We start from the raw sequence: 12088 nt of genomic DNA on the forward strand, positions 1-12088 counted from the left end.
ATCAAGGAGACATGGAAATTAGATATCCTAGCTGGTGCCTACGTGAAAGAGATAGTACGCTACCATGGAGTGCCTAAGGATATAGTTTCAGATCGTGACCCTAGATTCTGTTCCCGTTTATGGACTGCTTTGCAAGAAGCCATGGGTAGTAAGCTACTGATGAGTACCGCTTTTTATGCCTCTACAGATGGGCAGACTGAGAGGACTATCCAGACTTTAGAGGACCTCCTCCGTGCTTGTGCTTTAGACTTCCACACTTCTTGGGAGAAATGTTTACCTCTTGTCGAATTCTCCTACAACAATAGCTATCATTCCTCTATCAAAATGTCACCTTATGAGGCTTTGTACGGTAGGAAGTGCCGTAGTCCTGTTTGTTGGGATCAAGTCCAAGATGCTCATGTGTTGGGACCCGATTTGGTGACTGAGACCATCAATCAGGTTCAGATCATTCGAGAGCGTATGAAAACCGTTCAAGACCGACAAAAATCTTATGCCGATATCCGTCGTTGACCACTTACCTTTGAGGTCGATGATCGAGTGTTCCTTAAGGTATCACCTATGAAAGGGGTGAAACGGTTTGGTGTGAAAGGAAAGCTGAGTCCCAAATACATTGGACCTTTCCGTGTGCTTGAGAAGATTGGCCCCGTTGCTTACCGTTTAGAGTTGCCCCCGAATTTGAGCAAGGTTCATAATGTCTTCCATGTATCTCAGTTGAGGAAGTACATTAGTGATCCGAGCCATGTTATTCAAGAAGAAATCCCAGATTTGGAACCCAACTTGGCTTTGGAAGAAAGGCAGATCCGAATCCTCGAAAGGGCAAACGAGCAACTTAGAAACAAAGTGGTGCCCCTAGTTCGTATACTTTGGCGTTGTGGAAATGTCGAAAAAGAAACTTGGGAGCCTGAATCCTCTATGTTAGCTAAATATCCCGAACTTTTCTCGTGAGGTAATCCTCTTTCCTTTATCTAATTCTTGTGAGTTTTAGCTATCCTTTCGAGTGTTTCTCTCCTTCTCTTAAATACCCTCCGCGTTAGTAGTCCTTGCTTAGTTGTTTAAAAGTCGTAGTTAGAGTTTGGTCATAGCTAGTGGAGTTATTATCCTTTTTATAGAGTTTCGAACTAAAGATTTTTGAAAATGCTTTGTTGTTTTCCACTGGTTTTAACGTCAATGAGTGGTAAAGCTCGTTATTGGAGACGTCCGATAATTGGTTTTCTCATTTGTTGGTGTAAAAATATATATTTTTATGTCTTTGATTTGGAATGTTGATGTTCTTGAACGGCCGACGAGGATTTTCCGTTCCATTGAAAAGACACTTATACTTCATATGTCCATATTTTGAAGATTTTGTTTACTTGATTTTAAGGAGATAGACCTACATATATACAATGTTCCTTCTTCTAAGTTTCGGGGACGAAACTTCTTAAAAGGAGGGATGATTGTAACATCCCGTAAATGTGAAGACCTTTATTATATTTTAAAAGTAATATTTTAATCTATTTTAATTTTATATTAATTTATTTGAAATAAAATTTATTTGATAAAATATAATCTTATTTTATTTTGAATAAATGTAATTATTTTTGATAGTTTAGAAATATTTAAAAGTGATTTAAACTATATTTAAACCTTTTCCCTTGATAAAATAGATTTCGGATAAAAGTCGTAAAATTGGGATTTTCCCATTTCTTACGGTCGTTGGGTAAACGAGTTTGGATATTGGGCACATGAGTACTTAATCTTTTAGTAAAATCGTGTTTAAGAACTTTAATTTTCTCGGAAATCGCGTTCGACGAATATTTCTAATTTCCGTCGAAACGAACCAAAACGTAAACAATTGAAACTCACCCAAACACCCTACCCCAAACCATGCACCCTCCATACTCCATGGGTCTCATCTTCATCTTTCATTTCCTCCATAATTCACTCTCTCTCTTCCTTTCATCAAACACCAAAAATCTATCAAAATAACCTCCTTACAATCCCTAAATCCTTCATAAATCCTTCATTTCTCCACCAAATCTCATAAAAATTATATATTTGGAATCCTCTCTTCAATCCTCATCTAGTAGTAAGATTTATTTTCATTTCCCCCAATTTTGTTTTAAGACTCGTCTTTTAGGGTTTCGAATTTAAAGCTTAATAATTGTGTTTTTGTTGTTCTTATAGGTGAAGAATTTGAAGATGAGTTAGGTGACTCATATGTTGTTGAAGATGAAGAGTAATTTTGGGTTTTAGAAGCTTTCTCAAGTTATTACTTGTCTCTTTGCTAGCTTAAGGTAGCTATTCCAAGTTACTCGACGAATTAATGTCACATTAGAAGTTGTATTTGTTGTTTGTTGTTGTTTGAGACGATCTTGTTGATAATTGAATGAATGGAGTAATATGAGCATGCTTATGTTTAATTTATGTTACCCATTTGTATATTATTGTTTGGAACAAATTTGGATGAGGAATTATGTGTTGTGACAAGTCCGCGTGTGGGCTGGAACGCGTCAGTACCGGACCGAGACGGTTTCCCATGTTTCCAAAAATATGATAGATTGAACGGCATCGAAAAATTAGGTGGTTTAGCCACTTGAATCACTCAATTCGGAGTCCGTATGAGTAAATGACGTCGTTTTATCGATTAAAATTTATAGAAAAGTTTAACCTTGTGTGAGACGGTTATTTATGCTATTTTATTATGCGAGAATTTTGTGGAATTAGTTATTTTGTAAGTTGGAATGTTTTTCTTTATGTTGATAGTGTTCACATGATAGAAATTGGAAATAGCATGAGAATGATATTGTGATGAATTTTGTGATTTGGGCCAAAGTAGGCCAAGACTCTGAGCTGGGCCAGATTGACCGAACGAGTTTGGTCAAACTAGGTTTAAACCGGTCAACCTCGATTTGACCAATGACCCGTCGCGGGACTTGGGTCGAGGGATTGTCTTTGAGGTGAGATTGGTTGTTATTGGATGTTTTATGTTATGCCTTGATATTTGTAATTATCATTTCACATGTTGGTTGTTGGATGCTTTGGATGCCTTATGCTTGAGTCTTGTTGCCTCTCTGCCATTTTAGCTTGTTCTCATGGATTATGGTACTGTTGGTTAGCTGGAATTTGTATTATTATTGATATTGGAGATATTGTTGGATTGTCAGCTGAATATGCTCTTGCGTAGTCTTTCATATGCTAGGGTGTGTATGATCATTTGTGTGTGTGCAAGTTTGGACTCTTTGCCCCTCTTATGGTTAATTGGGTGTCCTACTTGTCTTGTGTGGTGTGGGCTAAAGTATTCAAGCTGGGACTAGGTCCTGGGTGAGTATTTCGGCCTTCGTCATCGATAGGCCCATATAGTCTTTGACGAGTGTATGTTCACAGCTTAATAGCCTTTGTGTCTTAGCTTGGTGGGCTTATATCCAAGTTAGGGCATGACCTCCTGACGTACTCTTAGAAGTATGTGGTCAGCTTAAGTACTAGCCAACCCTTTGGTGGACTCCTTAGGGGTACTCATGTATGTGATCATGGGTCTTGGATGCGGTACTTTCCGCATGTCGCTAGGTCTGCGCAGGTTTAGGACTAGGGTTGTAGATACCCGTATCCGTCGATATTGGAATTTATAGAGAACCCGACAAACACCCGATGATGATAGGACACATGTATTCTTTAGTTGTCATTGTCATTATTTGGGTTCGTTTTACGATGTAGAATGAGCGTTGTCGACGGAGTATTTTAATTTAAATGATATTTAAATTAAAGCTTTTTTAAGGTGAATTCATTTTATTTTGTTTTGAATTTATTTTCTTGAGTTTATTTTATTGAAAATAAAATAAATATTTGATTTGAAAAATCATTTTATGAGTATATTTGATTTGAAAAATCATTTATTTTAATGTGTTAATTGATTTGAAAAATCAATTTAAAAATCGAGAAAAACTCGTTTCAACCACGCGTTTTGGAGCGCGATTTTAGCTCGGTTTTTGAGCCCGTTTTCTTTACGAGTTGGCACGAATCTCGAGTACACTAATCAGCCTAAGCCTCCACCCATCCACCCCAGTTCGAACCCCATAACCATGGCCCAAATCTCGTCCCAAATCACCCCCAACCAGCCCGCATACACAAAGCAGCCCCCCTGTTTTGCAGCTCAATCCCGAGCCCAAAACCCGCTCCAAATACCACCAAAACCCGTGCCCATTAACCCTAACCCATACCCTAATATCCTACCCATATTACCTTACCTTAACCACCAAGAAAACCCTCCATACGAACCCTAGAAAACCCCCCAAAAGCTGCTGGACAGCAGCTATGCTCAGCCGAGCCCGTCTGCCTCTCCTCCCTTTTACCCTACTTTAACTCCTTATAAATACCCACCCTTCACCATACATTCATTCCTCTAAGTTCTCCATACATCCTACCTTCACTCACAAGCTTTAAACCTCAGAAACGAACCCTAATTGCCTCTCAAAAACCTTCCACAAAACCGACATCCAAACTGAAACAGTTTGTGTGTCCTCTTCGAAAAACAATTTGTTCCTCCTTCAAACCTCCATCAAAACTCGAGTTTCTTGTTCCTAATTAACCATATAACATCCATCTACACATTAGACAAAGATTTAAGAGCCAAATTGCCCTTGAGAGTACACGAAATCCCTCGAAAAACAGAGTGTTATAGACTCTGTTTTCGCGGTTTGTTCCTGTATGTCCAGTTCTGTTTGTGCTCATTTTTCGTGCCCAATAACTCAAAACGAGCAGCGGTTGCTTTAAGATATCTGTTCTCCTCTCTTTCTAGTTTTCAAAACATCTTTTAAATCGAATTTTCATCGTGAAACGAGGGAGAAATCGCTGTTCGAAAGTTGCTGTCCAGATTCGATAAAAACGCGTGTTAGCTTTGTTTCTTCGTCGACGACGGCCTCTCGAGATAAAATCTACCATCGATTATGACCCAAGACGGTGTCAACGATACATGTAGGTTGAGGGTGCATCAAATCCTCCTCTTTCTCCCTTTTATTTCGTTTTTTTTTATGTTTGTTTTTTATAGTTTGTTTTTATTCGTTTATCGTTTTTGTTTATCGATTGTTTAATTAACTATGAAACTAGTTTAGTCCGAGTATGAGTTAAAGTACCACCATGAACACCCGCGTTGACTTGAGATGGGAAAGAAACCGCTACATCAGTCGGTCGTACACCCCCGTCTCATTTACATATCCCCGTGTTCAAGGTAGGGCATTAATAAAACAAATTTTAACTTCGTTCTTCGCTTTTGACATCTCCTCTTCTCTCGTGTAATTCGATCCCCCTTAGGACCATTCACATGTTAGTATGACCTCTGATTGTTAACTTATAACTCGTTTAGATGACATTAGATCAATTTAATAACCTAATTAGACACATTAGGGTACATCGACATAGCTTTAAAAATCAACTGACGATTCTGTAACTTAATTGAACGCATCTCTCTCTTTCACCTAATTTCTCGTTAGTATAAGAGTGCGTGATTAGCACCTTCTTATTAACACTCGATGAGTTAAATTAATTAGCAAACTTGACCTAATTGGACCCCTTTAGGCCGTGTAGAATGCGCATTTGTAAGGTATCTTTTCAAATCGATCAACGTCGTTTCTAACTTGTTTTCTAGCCCGTTTTCGAACTTGTTTCGCAATCAATCTATCTAACCTAATGAACCTGACCTAGGACCTAGGTTTGGCCGTGGCCTTTGGCCTTTCTTGTTTCGTTTGTTTTTGCATCGTTCGTTCTTTATTTGTTTTGTCGCTTGTAATTTATCGTTTGTTCATCGAGTTGTAATTTTCAAGTTAGTTTTCTTTTATCGAGTCAAAACCTCTTTCAAAAACCTTAGTCTTGTTTGGTTAGACGGTTGTACCCCAATGCAAGTGAGAGCGTAGTAAAGCGCATGTTGTTTAAAGCAACATGGCCCGGTTTATGCTAATGCATGCTTTGGTGCGTGACCCAATGTCTAATTCGATAAGATTAAGTGAAAGCACACATCACGAGGAGTGACCCAAGGCCGTGAGTCATGTGAGCCGTGGGCCACCCCTTTGTGCACGGTATCCTAGGCCGAATGGCCGTGTTTTGCGTCGTGTGTGTAGCGTTGTATTTTAGATCGAGTTGTATCTTTAATTTCTTGTTGCGTCGGCATGAAATGCCTGGGTTGTAATAGGATAGATCCCAACGGCTCCCCCATTCCCATCAAGCCTTGTTTGTTTCATTTATATGTTGTTAGATCAATCAACCCACATGCTAAATTACAACTTTGACAAAGTTAGTTTAGTTGCATCTAAAACGACATAGAAATTGTTGTCACATGTTAGGGTTTTTAAAACGATGCTTGCATATCATATATCGTAGTAGCTATGACCTTGTTTGAAATCCGACACTTGACTTAGTAGAGGCCGTTATTGACGGGCGGGGTTAGGTGTCCTTACGGGCTTCCTAACACGTACCCTCACCCCTTACTCAAGATCTGTGGTTTGCGGATCCGTCTAAATACCATTGGATTACGAGAGTCATTCTAATCGAGTGATATAGGGTACAAGTCTTTATCTTTAATCACTCGTAGTCGATTGGCTTTATGCTTTTCGATGAAAGGTGTAAAGTTGACTTGAACGGTTCCAAGTTCCCAAAAAACTTGGTGGCGACTCTAATTTGTCTTAATTCGATTCGAAAGAACCTCGAGTCGATTATGCCTAGTGTGGATCCCGCGGACGCAGTTCCCGAGGGCCTTGTCCACAAGGGTGTTTACCTTACTCGTGGTATAGACTCGAGTTACAGAGTGACTATTGACTGTACTAGGAACTTATGCCTGTCTCTAGATATATTGTCCTTTCTTGTTGATGATTCTATGAATCATAGAAGGTGAGATGCAAGCCGGCTATGGTTGATAGAGTTTGGATTCCTGGATGTTATGTGATTCACATGATAGTGTAGTATGAGTCGGTCTAGTATTCATATGCTAGGACTATGTGTTGTTATATTGTTGTTCACATGATGAGTACGATTGTCTAGCATCTATATGCTAAGGCTATGTGTTATTCATATTCATATTCTTATGTTTACATGTTATATTAATTATGACATTTCGTGGTCGGGAGAACTCGAAGTTACTCCCCTTGACCGTGGCTTTCGTATTTGTATAAAATGCGATTGACAGGTAAGTGATGCATATATGGGGTACATGGACGAGCTAGCGAGCAAAGTAACCTTGGGACCTAGATTGGCTTTATTTTATTGTGACCCTTACACACTTTTTATGTTTTATACTTTTTAGGGACATATGTCTCCCTTTTTCATATTTGGGTTGTATAACTTTATTTCGCGACTTTAGCGATGTTTTATTTATGAGATTCATTTTAGACCTTGCATGTTTGACACCTTCCCATTTGGATATTTTTATAACGAGGTTCGAGTTTCGTTTCGACTTTTGAAAATTACAGGTTTTTGCCCAAATGAACCTATTACAAACATATCCATGCAGTTTTTATCTAGAATTATGTGTTTACTTTTCCGCAATGAATGAGGGTGTCACAATTATGGGATATTTTGCCCAAGCGATGCCTATTTTTGTCTAAAGACGGATCTTGGAATCATTTATATAATTTAGTGAGAGGTCATTATATAAATGGACTTGTTAAAAATGTTTATCAAGTTTTTATAACATTGAATGTTAACTTTCCCTATTTCTCGTTCATTTTCATTAATGTATTTACTATGACATCGTGCATTTCATCCTCTATTTATTATTATACTTGTTTCGTTCTTTCATAGAAAGCGGTTTCTTTGAAGGAATTCGGTAGCAATGATTGGTAACATGATTCACCAAATCACCTACATAAGCTTACAACAATTCTTGAGATTATTTTACAACTTAACGTCCATACATATTAAAAAGGGGTTTCATGTTGCAAACTTTTATTACAAGTTTAAAAGGGAGTCACATTTTATCAGGAGAGTCTTGATTTCGGAAGTGACACCTCCGTCATGACGATGACATATTAGTTTTAATTACTCAAGAGTAATTCAAAAGTTTGCGAAAAGAGTTTTCAAAAACATATAGAATACTCCAATATGATACCGTCAAATGGCTCACTTCAAGAAAGGCCAAATCGATTGTTTATGCGCGAAAGAGTTTAGGCATATGATGACAATTGAACGGTTAGGTAGTCCAATTTCCCAAGAAGTTGAGATTTTGCCACATGTTGCACTCAATTTATAGTAATTTACTCTTACTAAGTGTATAAAATATCACGAATGACATGAAGAGAGGTCTTCATGAGATTCATTTTTGCTTGTTGAAGCAAAGAGGAATGTGAAAGTGAGTGGGAGTTAAGAAGAAGCAACCCTAGATGTATGCGATAGGACAAAGTTGAAAGAGACATCTACTCAAAAGATAGGCTAGTTCCACTATATTGGTATGAGATACCAAGTACGGGTCATTTCTTTGTAAAGAAGTTTACATGAATTGACAAAACGTAAGACGTCTAGCATAGGACATTTTTGTATCGAAATGATGCTAGAGTAGCAACGATTTCGATAGGGACAAATGTACCTAAATTTGGTTTTAAAAGAATGTAATCATCTATGTTTATACATTGAAGGCATCACTCATGTGATTTAAAAAAATGGTTGTACCTACTCCTATGATAACTTGGTGGTTAGTTATGACCACTCAAGTTAGACGTATTTTACATTCTTCATGAAAACTAAATATTATACTATCTTGTAGATTTTAAAGTCTCTAATCCAGTGAACCCGATTGATCAAACCTCAAGTAAATTCGTTTAAACGAGTAAACGATAAGAACATCGAACAACCATTTGATTGAGAATCTTATGGTATGTGTGCATAAATTATGTTTTCTTTTGCAGAAAAGAAACACAAATAGTGAGGTGATTGACCATATATATACGGATTTGTAAAGCCAATAGTAGGTTATATATACTTCGTTACTTTTACCGTAATGTTAAGTAGATATGAAAACTTCGTATCTATTTAATAAGACATAAAAGTGATTTTTTTGAAACGTGGAATATTTTCAAAATAAAGTAGTAAACCAAAAGCACGACAAGATTAAAAATGTTGATCGGAAATTTCAAAGTAATGAGTTTGAAGGTTGAATGGGTAATATAAAGTAATGACCTTGATGATCACTAAGAAGATTGTGAACCAGTTCACCTATGCCTTCTCCTAAGGACACCATAGAGTATGGTGTAGTAAAAAAGATAAACCGAACTTTATGAGATATAGTTTGAAGTTTTTTCGCAATTTTGTAAGCTATTTTCTCACTAAAAGTTTAAAACCCGACTATAATAGCCTAAATGACTCCATATGAGATATGGATAGGGAGGGTCCCTAACTTGTCATTTTATACATTTGGGACCATAAATGTTTATGTTCAAAACCAATTTGTATATTTGTGAGGGTTATCCAAATTTTGAACCACTTGGTTTTTACTCCTCCAAAACGAGAACAAATAGTTTGTGGCTCGTAATGCTGTCTTTCTAGAAAGATTTTCATTTTCTGGAAGACAGAGTGAGAGAAATTTTGAACTTACGGAAGTCCAAAGCCCACAAACTGAGTGCAATACAAGAAGATGTTCTTTATTGAGGCTCAGTGGTTATAAGGAGATATTTTTGCGATAATATTGCGTTACTTTTCGAAAGTGATGACTCTTCAACCCTCATCAAAGGCTTTTCTATAGTATGAACTCTATGTGATGGTGTGTCACCATGCAATTCGAATTGGTCTTCTTGCACAAGATGTGATAAGGAAGGAAACATGAGATGTTTTTGAGACTTGATTTGGGGCGAATACTTTGCACCAAATGAGGTTACCTTGATCTTGTCATAAAGGTTACATAAGATGTTTCAATTTTAAGTTGGTTACAGAGAGTCTGCAACAACCCAAAATGCCTTTATCAATTCGTATGTTCTTAGCAATATAGGCTCTCATGAGGATGAGATTCGGCAAAAAGATAACAAAATTTTCTCCTTGAATGTATCTCATGAAGGGAGAAGTTTTGTTGTTCCTGTCAATGCTAATAAGCCTAGCATGCTTGAAAGATCCCTTTTGTGATCTTATATACGTCAAAGAGTTGGAACTTTGGGTTCAATCGTGTCGTTAATCAGTACGGTATTACTCAAGATCTCGAGGTACCATGATGATACATGAACTTTAGTGGGAGCTTAGGTGAGTTTCTTAGTCTAAATATGTGTTTGACATATTAGTGACTACAAATATTCTCGGGTAAATACTTGAGAGTAGCATGGCGCATCTTAAATATCCGGATCTAATGAGATAGATATCCATGGATATTAGCATTTTAGTCAAGAGACTTATGTGATAAGATTCTTGACTCGTTCAAGTTGTTGAACGCAAATATGATCTCTTTTGCTTCCGCTGCAGGTTCTGTTAAATATGCTAAAAGCTGCTCTCGTCGGGACTTATCATATTGAGAATATGAGAGGGCATTACCAATCATTTCCTAGTGAGTGTCACTAGATAATTATCAAGAGCATCCTTGAGTACTTGAGAAGCACTGAGGATTTAATCTTGTAGTTTGGATGAATTATGGATTTCGTGTAAAAGGGTTACACAATAACATTCCTATGCTTATAAGATGTTATGGGCCTAGTTAAGGAATGGTTAGCATGTAAAAGTGTTATGTGCATAAAGAATAATATGTATAAAGAGTTATACATATATGTGTGGACAATGGGCCACGGGGGCGCTTGGGAAACAAGCGTTTGCATTTTTGTTGGAGTCGCCACCAATTTATTGTGGAAAATTGGAAACCGTTCGAATACCTCGTGCCATGTCAAGACACAAAGTAGTGACATGAACACTAAGAACTCGTTACCCTTAGCATTCTATGTCTAGAATGACTCTCGTGGATGCCAATTAACACGGATGTTCACAGAGATCTGGAGTAAGGGGTGAGGGTACGTATTAGGAAGCTCTTTTGATCGAACACCTAATCCCGCCCGCCTCGATAGCGGCCTCTACTAATGATTAGGGAAGTTATTCATACTCGATATATCGTCGGTTATATGCATGCATTGCAACATCCAAGTTTTAATCCTAGCATGTGGAGAATTAATACTAAGTCGGTGGACAATTAATTTAGCAAACAATTAGGTCGAATTAGGATTTAAGTTCAATTACATGTGAAAACATTCAAGCAATAAAAGAAACACAATAATTATAAATTACAATAATTACAATGGATTAGACGATTTATGTCGAAATACCTTTAAAACGGAAAATTTGAGAAAAAGAATAAAAGAAAGAATTACGAACCGATCAGTAGGTGATAATACGAATAATAGTCAGTTAAATGTAAGTTAATTAAACTAAGTCAAGGCAAAAAACGGAGTTCAGGGACACAAGTCAACCCAGAACAGGCGCAGCAGAGCTGCGTCCTTTGGAATAGGCGCAGAAGACGCTGCGTCTGTTCCTGACCTGAATTCTGGCTGTGAAGCCGGAATTGCGTGTTGTTAATACTCATTGGTGAATTTAACGATGGATTAATTTATTTACTCGGATAGAAGTGATTAGTAGGTTATTTACATGTGATTAATGGTCATGAAAACGATAAACATGGATGAGACGGAGATAAGATGGATTAACTACATGATTAATGATTGATTAGTGACATATGCGAACTAAATAGGTTAAATATGACAAATTAATAACGAATTAATGATGAACATGCGATGAATGTGACAAAAGACAGATTAAAATATATCAAAGACGAATTCCAGAAACTCAATATGAACAAACCGAACTTCTACAACCCGGATTGCATTTAATGACGAAAACCCGCAAATATTGGTTATAAGGGATTTAAGTCGAATTTAATGATGAATTAAATATGTTAATGATAATGAATAATATACATGTGAAATATATGCTATTATGACGAAGAATTAAAGAAAACAAACGAAACAAATAAACTTTGACGAATTACAGAGGACGGAGGAAGAAGAAAGGAAGCAGGAACTGCGACAACCTCACGAAGAGGCGCAACAGGTACTGCGCTCCTTCGAAGAGGCGCAGCAGTTGCTGCGTCCTTTCTCGACGGTTAGTCTTC

General features: G+C 37.4%; 1 long non-coding RNA gene across 1 annotated transcript; it reads left to right on the forward strand.

The window, feature by feature from the left end:
• The first annotated feature begins 1920 nt into the window (after positions 1-1920).
• LOC141621359 (uncharacterized) lies at positions 1921-7280 on the forward strand. Its single transcript, XR_012532256.1, has 3 exons — positions 1921-2068; positions 2167-2276; positions 7151-7280. It is a non-coding gene; the product is annotated as an uncharacterized LOC141621359 (long non-coding RNA).
• Positions 7281-12088: the final 4808 nt, after the last annotated feature.

Source organism: Silene latifolia, chromosome X, assembly GCF_048544455.1.
Source record: "Silene latifolia isolate original U9 population chromosome X, ASM4854445v1, whole genome shotgun sequence".
In the NCBI taxonomy this organism is placed as follows: domain Eukaryota; kingdom Viridiplantae; phylum Streptophyta; class Magnoliopsida; order Caryophyllales; family Caryophyllaceae; genus Silene; species Silene latifolia.